At 47.5% G+C, this 11,390-nt stretch overlaps 1 protein-coding gene and 1 long non-coding RNA gene across 4 annotated transcripts in view; one reads left to right on the forward strand and one right to left on the reverse strand.

Annotated features, from left to right (window-relative positions):
• Window positions 1-231: 231 nt before the first annotated feature.
• LOC146188011 (uncharacterized) lies at window positions 232-1,654 on the reverse strand. Its single transcript, XR_014707475.1, has 3 exons — window positions 1,403-1,654; window positions 568-681; window positions 232-470 (listed from the first exon to the last, which is right to left on the reverse strand). It is a non-coding gene; the product is annotated as an uncharacterized LOC146188011 (long non-coding RNA).
• A 9,132-nt stretch (window positions 1,655-10,786) lies between these two features.
• Window positions 10,787-11,390, forward strand: part of LOC146188012 (uncharacterized) — a 54,975-nt gene continuing 54,371 nt past the window's right edge. For all 3 annotated transcript variants that reach the window (XM_084603593.1, XM_084603594.1, XM_084603595.1), the window contains exon 1: window positions 10,787-11,022. The gene's annotated coding sequence lies outside the window, so the exon portion shown is untranslated. The remainder of the gene's footprint in view (window positions 11,023-11,390) is intronic.

Here is an 11,390-nt window from a genome sequence, read left to right on the forward strand (position 1 = left end):
GGTTTTAACTGGACGATTCCAGCTAGTACCCATTATAACATAATGGAATCAATGCTGCCCCATTATAGCTGGGAAGTTCCTACTCCAATGAATATTAACTAGGGAACTAATACTAGACCCATACTCTCATCATCTGGTGCATGTTGATGCTTGCAGGACTAATTTCTGTGTTTGGAGTGGGCCAGAACAAGATCTGCATGAATTACTTGAAATGAAGACAACAAAGCTCTATTCAATAACACACTTTCACATTTATTACTTTAATGTACTTGCAATGCAAAGTGCTTCTCTACTTGAAACAAATAAGATCTTTTTTTAACTAGCTACCCATAAAACAGCACAGCTGAATGGTGAAAGATCCAAATTCAAAAAATTTCTTGAATGTGCCTTTGTGCATTCTTCAGCAATCGCCATCTGCCGTAGCTGCTTGTGTGGTTGCTCCCTGCAGTGCTCCATTGGCAGCTTGTTCCCTGAAGTAATAAAGGCAAGCATAAGTAATCACAGAGCTGACAAGCTTAGATGCTTTTTGAATGTCACACACAAAATGGTATAAAATTATTCAATTACCTCTTCGCTTGCCTTCTGAGATATGCAATCTTTTCGTTGATGAGGCCCGTCACGTCTTTCATGGCAGCCTCCCGAGCCATTTGCAGTGGCATGCCCATGTCCTGCAGTCGCTTCCTGTAGCCGTGTAGAGAAAAAAAAGTGCATTTAGCAAAGCTTAGTTTAGTTAGAAAGTACAAGTCATCGAGTACAAGTTTTTGCTCTGGAACGAGTAAAATGCAAAACCACATACAAATGCAAAAACACATGTGGCGAGAATCCTCCAAGGGACAAGTGAAGTGTTGTACAAGCACGTGGTCTCTAAATATTTTCCTTGAATGGTGCTTCCAAATGAAACAAGTGAAAGGTGAATGAGGTACATGCTCACTCACAATCGCATCACGGATAAACCTAGTCGCAATAGGTATAGACTGAATCATTCAGCCACCGGTCTTTGCCTGTTCACACATTTTTGGCCTAGGTTTCTAGTTTTAAACCTACCAGCGCTTCATGTCATCACAGTGAAGCCACCAGGATATGCAGTGACGGTTCTGAGACGGCAACAATCGGATAATGAAGTTGGTTTTTTGCTGGCCGCAGGTGAATCCAAACGTAGTTCGACAGGCTAATACAATAAATCTACGGAAATCAATCACGGAGAACAAAGGTTATCACCTCACTTGGACAGTTCGCTCGAATGAGATCAGCAGCGGTCATCGTAGCTATCGGGCCCGTTTCAGTCAATGTTGGTCTTTGTCAGTGCCTTAAATACGCTCTAAAAATTCAGCTGAACACCAATGCAACCTTAGAACACTTACACGGGGTGGGATTACCACAAGAAAAGAAACTTTTTACTTACCGAAGAGTAGCATGTCGTAGGCCTTGTAGAAGTCGCTTCACATTTTTTAGTCTTGCCAGAAGTTGTGATACCACTTAGTGCGTCAGATGAAATGCCGAAAAATCATTCATAATGACGGCTACGTTTCAATTATGGTAACATATAATTAGCGCAGGATTCTAGCCGCACAGAGCATTTGCAAACACGCGTTTGCACGAACATGCCGTCATGCTTGCCATTGTCACCGCCATGTTGTCCCTCGCTAGTCGTCTAGTCTAGACTTCGGAACGGCTATTTTTGGCTTCTGAAAGCTAAAGCCGAAGGCACGACAGCGATGTCGCTCACTGTGCGGAAAACATGCATTAGTCAAAATTATATAGCAAGTGATAAGTGACATATTTAAAATTACTGCTATTAAAATTAATTTTAAGTTTTTGCAAATAATTGTTTTCGCTGCACTTTGCTTTGATTGATGTAGGCGATCATCGGAACTCGCGTCGTCTGCTACGCTAGCAGACAGCAGCTGAAAGAATGTCGTACATATATAATATATATGCCCGTGGGATATATCGTATATATATGCCTGTAGATATGCACCTGTATATGTGCACATGTTCTGGTCTCATCCAAAGCATTGAGTTTGCTTATTTTTCACCAGTACTTTTACCATAAAGTGTGTTTACTCGAGTTTTTTACTCGATTATTAGCAGGGTTTCAATTCTGTACTCAATTAAGAAACATCAGTTCACAATAGTTGCAAGAATTGTGTTCTATGGAAATCTTGAAAATATTTTCTTTCCTTTTAAACTAGAACTTAAAATTTGTTTAAAATATTTCATGCATTCAAAGGATTATTTAAAGAAGCAGATGTCTATAACTATATATATCATCAGTAATTTTGACTTTCTTGGCAATGCCATTCTTTTATGAGTCAAACAGATTAAACTATGCCAAAATAGCATTCACTTTATGTACACTGTAACAAGGTCATGCACATAAATTAAATTTTCATTAACTGCTTAAATCCATGCTGGATGACCAAAGGAAAGAAAGTGTGATATTTTGAACTTATTTTCTTGTTTTCAATAAGAAACCACCTCATTTTCATTTGGAACCAGTGGAATATTGAAGGGGGACTGGTAAATTAAAACAGTTGGATGCCCATTGGAATCGGCCTAGTTTCCTACTGGAACCCATTGGACCTCTAATTGGAACCAACTAAGTTTCTAACTAGTGATAAGCATGCCAACTACGTCCATTGCCATATTCTGTTACCATTAAGAATTCCAATAGGAGAACATTTTGCCAGCTAGCAAAACCAATTGGGCAAGCTGTTGCCAATTGGAACCACAAATTCCATTTGGCTCCAGTTAAAACCAGCTGGAATTCTTACTGGAACCAATGAACTTTTTCAGCTGGGCGGCTTTGCGCGCAGTTCTTTGCGGCAGCGAGAATATAGAAGTAAAGGCCTATCCCGCTATGCCTGAAGATTGTGGCAAGGGAGTCGTGCACGACGTCCCCCTACGCTATTCCAACGAAGAGCTATTGGAGCGAATACGCAGGAGAAAGGAGAACCCTTCAGTGCTCGGTGTTCGCAGACTGGGAGCAACCTCCAAAACAATACTAATCCTCTTCGAAGATCAGAAGGTTCCGCGCTGGGTGTACCTATCTCCTTTCGCGCAAAGATGCGTCTTGTACAAGAAGAAATATGAAGTTTGCCACGCGTGCGGGCGCATGGGACACCGAGACGACGTCTGTCCGGATCCGACGAATAAAAAGTGCCGCGGATGCGGCATGGAAAACCCGAAAGAAGGTCATCTGTGCGAACCCAGGTGCCAGCTATGCGGAAAGAATCACCTCCTCGGCGATAAGCGATGCCGGGAGATATATAGAACCCCATACATCACCAAAAAAAGACGTTGGGAGAAAAAACTGGGTCAGCAGGAACAACTGGCTGATGCAACGCAAAACTGCGAGCGAGCGGGACGCTCAAGAACCAGAAATGGTGAAGAGGACCCCCGGCTACTAAGAAGGAGATCGAGATCAAACAGCAAGGACTGCCACCACTTCACAGCCAAAGAGGGGGACTTCCCAAGGCTGGAGGAAGGAGCCACCGCCAACTCTACGCGACGCCGCTCGAGCTCCGGTACCAGGGACCGTTCCAGCTCTGGACGAAGCCGCTCCAGTTCGAGGACCTTGGCCGACTCATCCACTGCCAGCAGCTCCGGGTGCTTTACACGGGACCCCAAGACGTCGTGGGGACCACCTGCACGCAGACGCAGTCCGAGCGAAGATCGAAAAACGGTAAGCTTCACGGTTAGCAGTTCCCAGGTAAATAGGGAGGCAGACGAGAGAACTAAAAAACTAGAAAAAGAGAATCGAGAGCTCAAGAGCATGCTCAGCATGCTCACTACAGAGATTCAAAATTTAAGAATGGAAAAGAGTACCCCCCCTCCTCCACCGAGGAACCAACTGGTACCCCAAAAACAGGTACAGAAACAGATGCCCTCTTCCCCGCCTACAAAGGTCGTAGTCGCGCGCCCTGAGCAGAGGGATAATGAAGAGGAGAAAATGATTACTGGAACAATCAGGCCACCCCCGCAAAAACGTAAAGGGAACGAGACGGATCCGCTGGTGGCATTAGAAAGGAGACTGGACGCTAAATACGAAGCAAGATTTGAAAGAATCGAGACCCTCCTCACCCAATTAATGGGTGCGGTAAATCAAATGCAGACGCAATTCACCGCGATGCAGAACGCCTTCACCGAGAGGCTAACTACATTAGAAAAGACTGTGACCCCAATTCAACAAAATGGACAGGCGCAGTAAAAATGAAGACTCTCTGGTGTGGCAGTGGAACTGCCGCGGCTTCCAACGAAAGCGAGCGCTCTTGCAACAGCACTTAGAGCAGAGCGCAGAAAAACCTTTAGCTATAGCCCTTCAGGAAACAGGAAAAGGTCTACCAAAATTATCGGGATATCAGGCGTTCCACGGTAATCGGGGAGAAAAATCCCGCGTCTCCACGCTAGTTAAAAGACACATAGCGGTAGTCGAGCATGAGGTCAACTCACGAGACATCGAAGCTGTATTAATAGAAATTATCACTGGTCGCAAGGAAGAGGCTAGTCTCTTCATCTTAAATCTGTACAGCACCCCCCAGCAGAGAAAGGTACGTTTCCGCGCCCTCTTCCGCAAAGCGATCAAAACAGCAGGAAGCAATACTCTTATAATTCTAGGAGACTTCAATGCCGCCCACCAAGAATGGGGCTACAATAGACACGACCCCAAGGGTAGGCAACTGTGGGAGGACATACATGAGCTCGGCCTCACCCTGCTGACGGACCCTAGCTGTCCGTCCAGGATGGGAAACAGCGTCTGTGCAGACACCACCCCGGACCTTACCTTAGGAAAAAACACGGGAGACGCAGTCTGGAAAAACACAGCTCAAAATTTTGGCAGCGACCACTTTGTTCTGGCTCTCACCCTCAGCAAGGGCGTCAAAACGCGTCGCCTCAAAAAACCCAAAATCACCGATTGGGACAGGTTTAGGCAAATCAGAGAAAACTGCGAATCGGGAGATGAAATCCAAAACATAGAGCAATGGGCAGAGACGCTTAAGAAACAAGTAGAGAAAGCAACCACGACCCTACGGGAGGACGATGCGCCGGTGACGGTTGACAGCAAACTCCTTCATATGTGGGAAGCAAAATGCGGCATGGAGAGGCGTCTCCGGTCGCAAAGATGGAACAGGAACCTTAGGCGAAGGATAGCAAGATATAACAAAGAGATTGAAGATTACGCAGTAAAACTTTGCGAACAAAACTGGTGTAGTAGGTGTGACGAGATGGAAGGGAACATGAGCCTTGCTAATACGTGGAGCCTACTCAGACACCTACTTGATCCTGACAATTCGAAAACTCAATCGGGCATAAGACTGACGAAAGCCAGACACGCGTTCGAGGGCACGGACGGGGAACTCATGGCGAAACTAATTAACATGTACGTAGGCGACACGCAAACCTTACCCCTGCCGGATTACGAAGGACCCTTAAACGAGGCCCTAGACGCGCCGATCACGGAGGCGGAGGTTCGCGCCGAAATATTAGGCCTAAAAACAAAATCGGCTCCCGGCCCAGACGGAATCACAAACAAGGTTCTCCGAAATTTGGACGATAATTCCATCCGCGCGCTCACCAAGTACATGAGAATCGTATGGGACAGAGGCCGCCTCCCACAACAGTGGAAGACGGCAAACGTAATTTTGATACCGAAGCCAGGCAAACCCCCTAAACTAGAGAACTTACGACCAATCTCTCTAACATCCTGTATAGGGAAATTGATGGAGCGGAAACGCGACTAACGCGTTTCATGGAGCTTAACGACCTGTGGCCACACGAAATGGTTGGGTTCCGGCCCGGCCTGTGCACACAGGACGTAATGCTCCGCTTGAGACACGATATCATAGAAAGCGAAACCAGGGACGCGAGGGTACTACTAGGTCTAGACCTGACAAAGGCGTTCGATAACGTAAAACACGCGGCAATTCTTTCTGGTCTCCAAGAATTGGGGGTCGGAAAGAAAACGTACGACTACGTAAAAGACTTCCTGTCGGGTAGAACGATAAAGATAAAGTTTCAGGACATTGAATTCCTCCACCGTCAAACTAGGAAGCAGGGGTACGCCACAGGGTTCGGTGCTGTCCCCGTTCCTCTTTAATGTTGCCATGCGAAACCTCCCGGCAGAACTGAGGAAAGTGGAAAACTTGAAATTCAGTATGTACGCGGACGACGTCAACCTGTGGGCTACCCAGGGGAGTGACGCGAGCATCGAGGAGCGCTTGCAAGCGGCGGCGGACACCGTCGTGTCCTACCGTGCTCTCCACAAAAATCGGAACTGTTTATATACAACCCGAAGGCGCTCAGGTGTAAACGCCAGATAAACATCAGCGTAACAGTAGACGGCCAAATAGTGCCAAAAGTCGAACAAATTAGGATCTTGGGGCTGTTTCTACAAGCAGATGGGTACAACGATACAACGGTAAAGAAACTGAACGCGTACGCCACGCAAGTCACGGGTCTGTTCAGGAGAATCGCACTAAAGGGTCGGGGCCTTAAGGAACGAAGCCTCCTGAAACTAATGCAGGCTTACATCACTAGCCGCATATGTTACGCCACACCATTCCTAAACATTAGATCAGACGAAAGGCAGAGAATAGACGCACTCATCAGACGATGCGCGAAGAGGGCTCTGGGACTACCCATCTCGACCTCGACTGAACGCCTCCTCGAAATGGGGGTGCACAACAACTGGACGGAACTAGCGGAGGCTGTGCGCATGGCGCAACTAGAAAGATTAAGCAGAACCACCACGGGCAGAACCATCCTCGGCTGGGTGGGACTGCAGTCAGATAGAGGAACAAGCCACAAAGTAGACATTCCACGAGAGTGTCGCGAATATATAATAGTGCCCCCCCTACCTAAAAACATGCACCCTACGTACAACAAGGAGAGGAGACAAAAGAGGGCCGAGACGCTCGCAAAGAAAGCGGGGAAAATGAAGCCGGGGGAGGTCGCCTACGTGGACGCGGCTAGCGGGAAGTCGGGGGCGGCGGCAGCGGCGGTGGCTGTGGTCGTCAACGGCCGCGGCGTGCCCGCCGCCGCCGCGTCCGTTAGAAGCCGAAATGTAGACACGGCTGAAGAAGTTGCAATAGCGCTCGCTTGCGTTGGAACGGAAGCCAGCATAGTTATTAGTGACAGCAAAACAGCTGTCTGGAACTTTGGAAAAGGGAGGGTCTCGACGGAGGCAGCCAAAATTTTAGAGAAAAGAAAACTTGAAAGAAAGATTCGAATTATTTGGACCCCCGCGCACGAGTCCGTCCCCGGCAACGAGGCGGCGCACGAGCTAGCCCGAGCTCTCTACTTCCGGGCAGCCGTAGAGCCGCCTGATTGCGATGGGATGGACGAGAGGCTGCAAACTTATAAGGAAATTTTAGAACACTACAGACTTAGCAGAAGGTCCCTGCCACCACCGGACCGAACGCTAACTAACAAGGAGGCCGTCGCTTGGCGGCGCCTGCAAGCTGGGAATTTCCCAAGTCCCGTCTGGCTTTTCCACACGCAAGTGGAAGAAAAGGCGGACGATAGATGCGAAACCTGCGGAGAAAGGGGTACTCTTGATCACATAATCTGGCAATGCCTTGATTCCCCTGGCGCCAAGGAAAACATAAACAGTAGAGAAGCCTGGGAACTGCTACTGCGGAGCGAGTCCCCCGCCAACCAGCAGCAAGCTGTCCGCCTGGCGGCTGAAGCCGCGAAGAAACACTGTCACTTCGCATGTCTTTAGTCGCGGAGGCCCCGGCCTCCGTCCCATAGGCCTGCGTGCCGGGGGCGGGGAGTAGGGGGCCTCCTACATCGGTGGAAAAATAAAGTTCGTAACAACAACAACAACCGTCGAGCCAGCGCAGGAAACGGGGAAGCTGGCTTCCCAGAGGAGAACATGAGAGAGCTTTGAATTGTATTTTCGATGCTTTGCGGCGCGCGTGTCACTGTAGCATTTTGCACAGACTATCTCCGGTACCTGATCGAAACACTGGGCTCCTTTGCTTAAAAGGGCTTTCCCTGGATGGCCCTTTAAGTAGAACTCTCTTGGTTAGCCGCCACGTTTCAGCGTCATAGGTGAGTACAGGTAAGATGCAATTGTTATATGTATACTTTCCTCTTTAGCGATACCGGTAAGCTGCTAGACATAATCTGCGAGTGCTTGCCAAATGCGCTCCATCCCGATCTTATTCTTCTTGTTATTTCCTTTTCATGGTCCGGATCTGCGGTTACTACCTGTCCTAAGTATTCGCCTACTACTTCCAGCACTTCGCTACCTAATGTAAACTGCTGTTCCCGAGGCTGTTGAACATTAGTCTTCTGCATATTGATTTTCAAGCCTACCTTTCTACTTTTCCTGTCTAGGTCATCAATCATTATTTGTAGTTCATCTCCCGAGTTGCTTAGCAAGGAAATGTCATCAGCAAATCGCAGATTACTGAGGTATTCTCCATCTACCCTTATCCCTAACTGCTTCCAATTAGAGGCGCGATGTAGAATGCTTCTCCCAGCTGAACCGCGGAATCCTTGCAGTTTAAATTTCGCACAGAAATCACATTTTGTCGCTAGTATTTTTTACTACTAAATTTGTTTGGGGTAATTGCCTGATTCGATAAGAAGAAGTCAGATGTTCCCATCGCCTGCGGCGGCGGCGACAAGGTCAATGTACAACTGGTCGCGCAACTTGGAAGAAAACGCGTGCAGCTGCCTACTGCCAGCGGCATCAACTCGATGATGATGGCTCCTGCGAACTGTGAGGCAAATTACTAGCGCACAGAAAATAAGATCTGCCAGAACTCCAAAGAACTAGAAAGTAAACATAATATTCTCACTCAGGAATGAATGCAGTTTTTGTTTCTTGCGTAAGAAAAAACGTGTCACATTTTTAATAATATTTTAACTTGTTTCTAACGGCCTCTCTCGGCCACTTATTATCCGCTGCGTAGTTGCCCAAAGCTCAGACATGGCGGCTTTTTTCATCCGCGTGATGGGTGCGTCATCGGCCCCGTTCAACGTTCATCGTTGCGCGCTGCGTACTGAGTGGGTTATCTGTAACAAACAGTCAGTATTTTATTATGCTGGTTGTGGTAGAGCTTTACAGCAAGGCGAAGACTGCGTGTGCTCGATGAGAAACTGATTGCCGCTGCATGTGCGCATTTCCGGACGATGGGACAATGCTGCGTCACAGCTCGGCGGTTCGGCTCGGCCTCCCAGGCATGTCGCAAAAGTGGTGGCTTAATTGTTTTACGGATACACGTCTGCATGAGCGGCGTATCGCTGCATGTTTTAATTGAACGGTGAAGGTGAGATTTTATTGCCCCCAAGATGCGTGTCGCATTGCTCAAAGCCTTCCGTTCCGCTCCCTTTGCTGCGTGTTTTGCTTACTGCGTCGTATTACCGCACCAACGTTCGCTGAACGTGCTTTAGCTGTTATTACAGTGATGTTCCTATTGTCAATGGGATCTTTCTCATGAACATGTTAAATGCTTAAGTTGTAAATTTGTAACCTCACATTGACTCCTCTCAGTGGCAAATGAAGCGCGAGTAAAATAATGGAATCATGAACAGGGCGAGATTTATTGGAGAAAAGCTATATCGTAGATGTTTTGACTTCTCAGCCGCATTAACTTCTAAATACTAGTAATCCCAATTTGAATTGCTTACCTAAGCTCTTACAGGTTGGCGTTCTAGCGCTAGCGTTATTCCGTTCGTTTGTTTTTGTTGTTCTTTGACACTGATATGTACTTTGTTAGCAAGATTTTTTACCCTTTTATAATCTCACCGCGTCTCGTTAGGAGACCTACGCTGAGGTAATTTTGTTATAACGAGGATTTCATGAAGACCGTGACGAATGAGCGGTGGTCGCTTTCCTACACTTAAAGATTTCATTGTCGTGAATCGTCCATGTAAGTAATCGTGAATTAATAAAGCCTGGCTTTCTATGCAGCACAGCTTCACTCATTTATGCCCTTAGTGAAATGCCTCAAGCCATGTGATTCTATCCATGTGCTTGCCGAAGCCCCAGAATGCGTTTACATGACGCGCGACGAAAGACTAGGCTAACGACGACGGAGGCAGAACGATGCTATGATAAGGTGGTTAAAGATGCCGTAACATTTCAGTTAACGTAAAACTTGACAGTAGAAATCCATGTCAAGTGAAGTTGGCTGAACAGTTACGGTGTCCATTTTTCTGCCTAGCATCGTTCTGCCTCCGTCGTTGTTGGCCTTGTTTTTCGTTCATAAGTAAGAAGACAATCAAATTCCCCGCCAAAAGTACGTCACTGTGACGTCACAAGTAACGTCACGTGTTCGTTGTGCCTCACAGTTCGCAGGGGGCGCTGGGAAACTAAAGCCTCGCTCAGAGTCGACACGCAGGCTTCTATGGGAGTTACGCTACCATTTGTTCTTCTACCATGGCGGCGACGCCAGACAAACCGCTGGCCCAGCGATGGGACTGGTGGCGCCACCAGTCCCATCGCTGGGGCAGCGGTTCGTCTGGTGGTGGTGAAAAACATTTATTAGATAATATTTACATGGCGTCGCCGCCGCCGCAGGCGATGGGAACATCTGACTTCTTCTGATCGAATTAGGCAAGTACCCCAAACAAATTTAGTATTAAAAAATACTAGCGACAAAATGTGATTTCTGTGCAAAATTTGAACTGCAAGGATTCCACTGTTTAGCTGGGAGAAGCATTCTACATCGCGCCTCTAATTCTGCAACGCGCTACTTCCACCACAGCGCAACTAGCGGAGAATCCACAGCTACCACAGCGCAACTAGCGGAGAATCAAACGGCAGACTGCTGCCTGCTGCTCACGACTGCTGTAGCTGCAGTCTGCAGTGTCTGCAACCCGTGGCAGTGCGCTCTGGCGATATGTGAACTGTGAGATGTGAGCCCCGCTCGCTCTGGGAAGTGTTATTTTTTTGTTTTCACCGAGCGCGCGATCAACTCGTCGTCTTTGTTTCTTCCTCATTTTGTACGGCCGCCGCTACCGGCCAACTCTGCGACTACGACGCCTCGATCATTGAACAAGAAAGCCGTGAGAATTCCTTTTTGCCACAGACTGTCGTTTGATCCTTGATCTGCTTTAGTAACTCTTGCCCTTACTTACTATATCTGGAATTTTTTCTTTGTTATCTTTATACTCTTCTTTTATCGCAGTGTTTGTTCACTTTTCGACGCACTGCTACACGACCAAAACTTATGTCATTTGCAAACAATGGCAATTGAGATGGATACACAAATGTTGGTGCGTCCTCAATATGTTGCAAAAATGACTGCCAACCTGTTGACGACATCCATTACGAAGCTAGCGGCTGTCGGCGGCGTTTGTTTACACACGGCCGGAGTCAAGCGGCTGATTTACAAAAGGATACGGAAGGTGGGCGCGTCTACGTTCGGGTGCGA

The sequence above is a fragment of the Amblyomma maculatum genome, chromosome 5 (genome assembly GCF_055883805.1).
Source record: "Amblyomma maculatum isolate TAMU_Amacu chromosome 5, ASM5588380v1, whole genome shotgun sequence".
Classification (NCBI taxonomy): Eukaryota; Metazoa; Arthropoda; class Arachnida; order Ixodida; family Ixodidae; genus Amblyomma; species Amblyomma maculatum.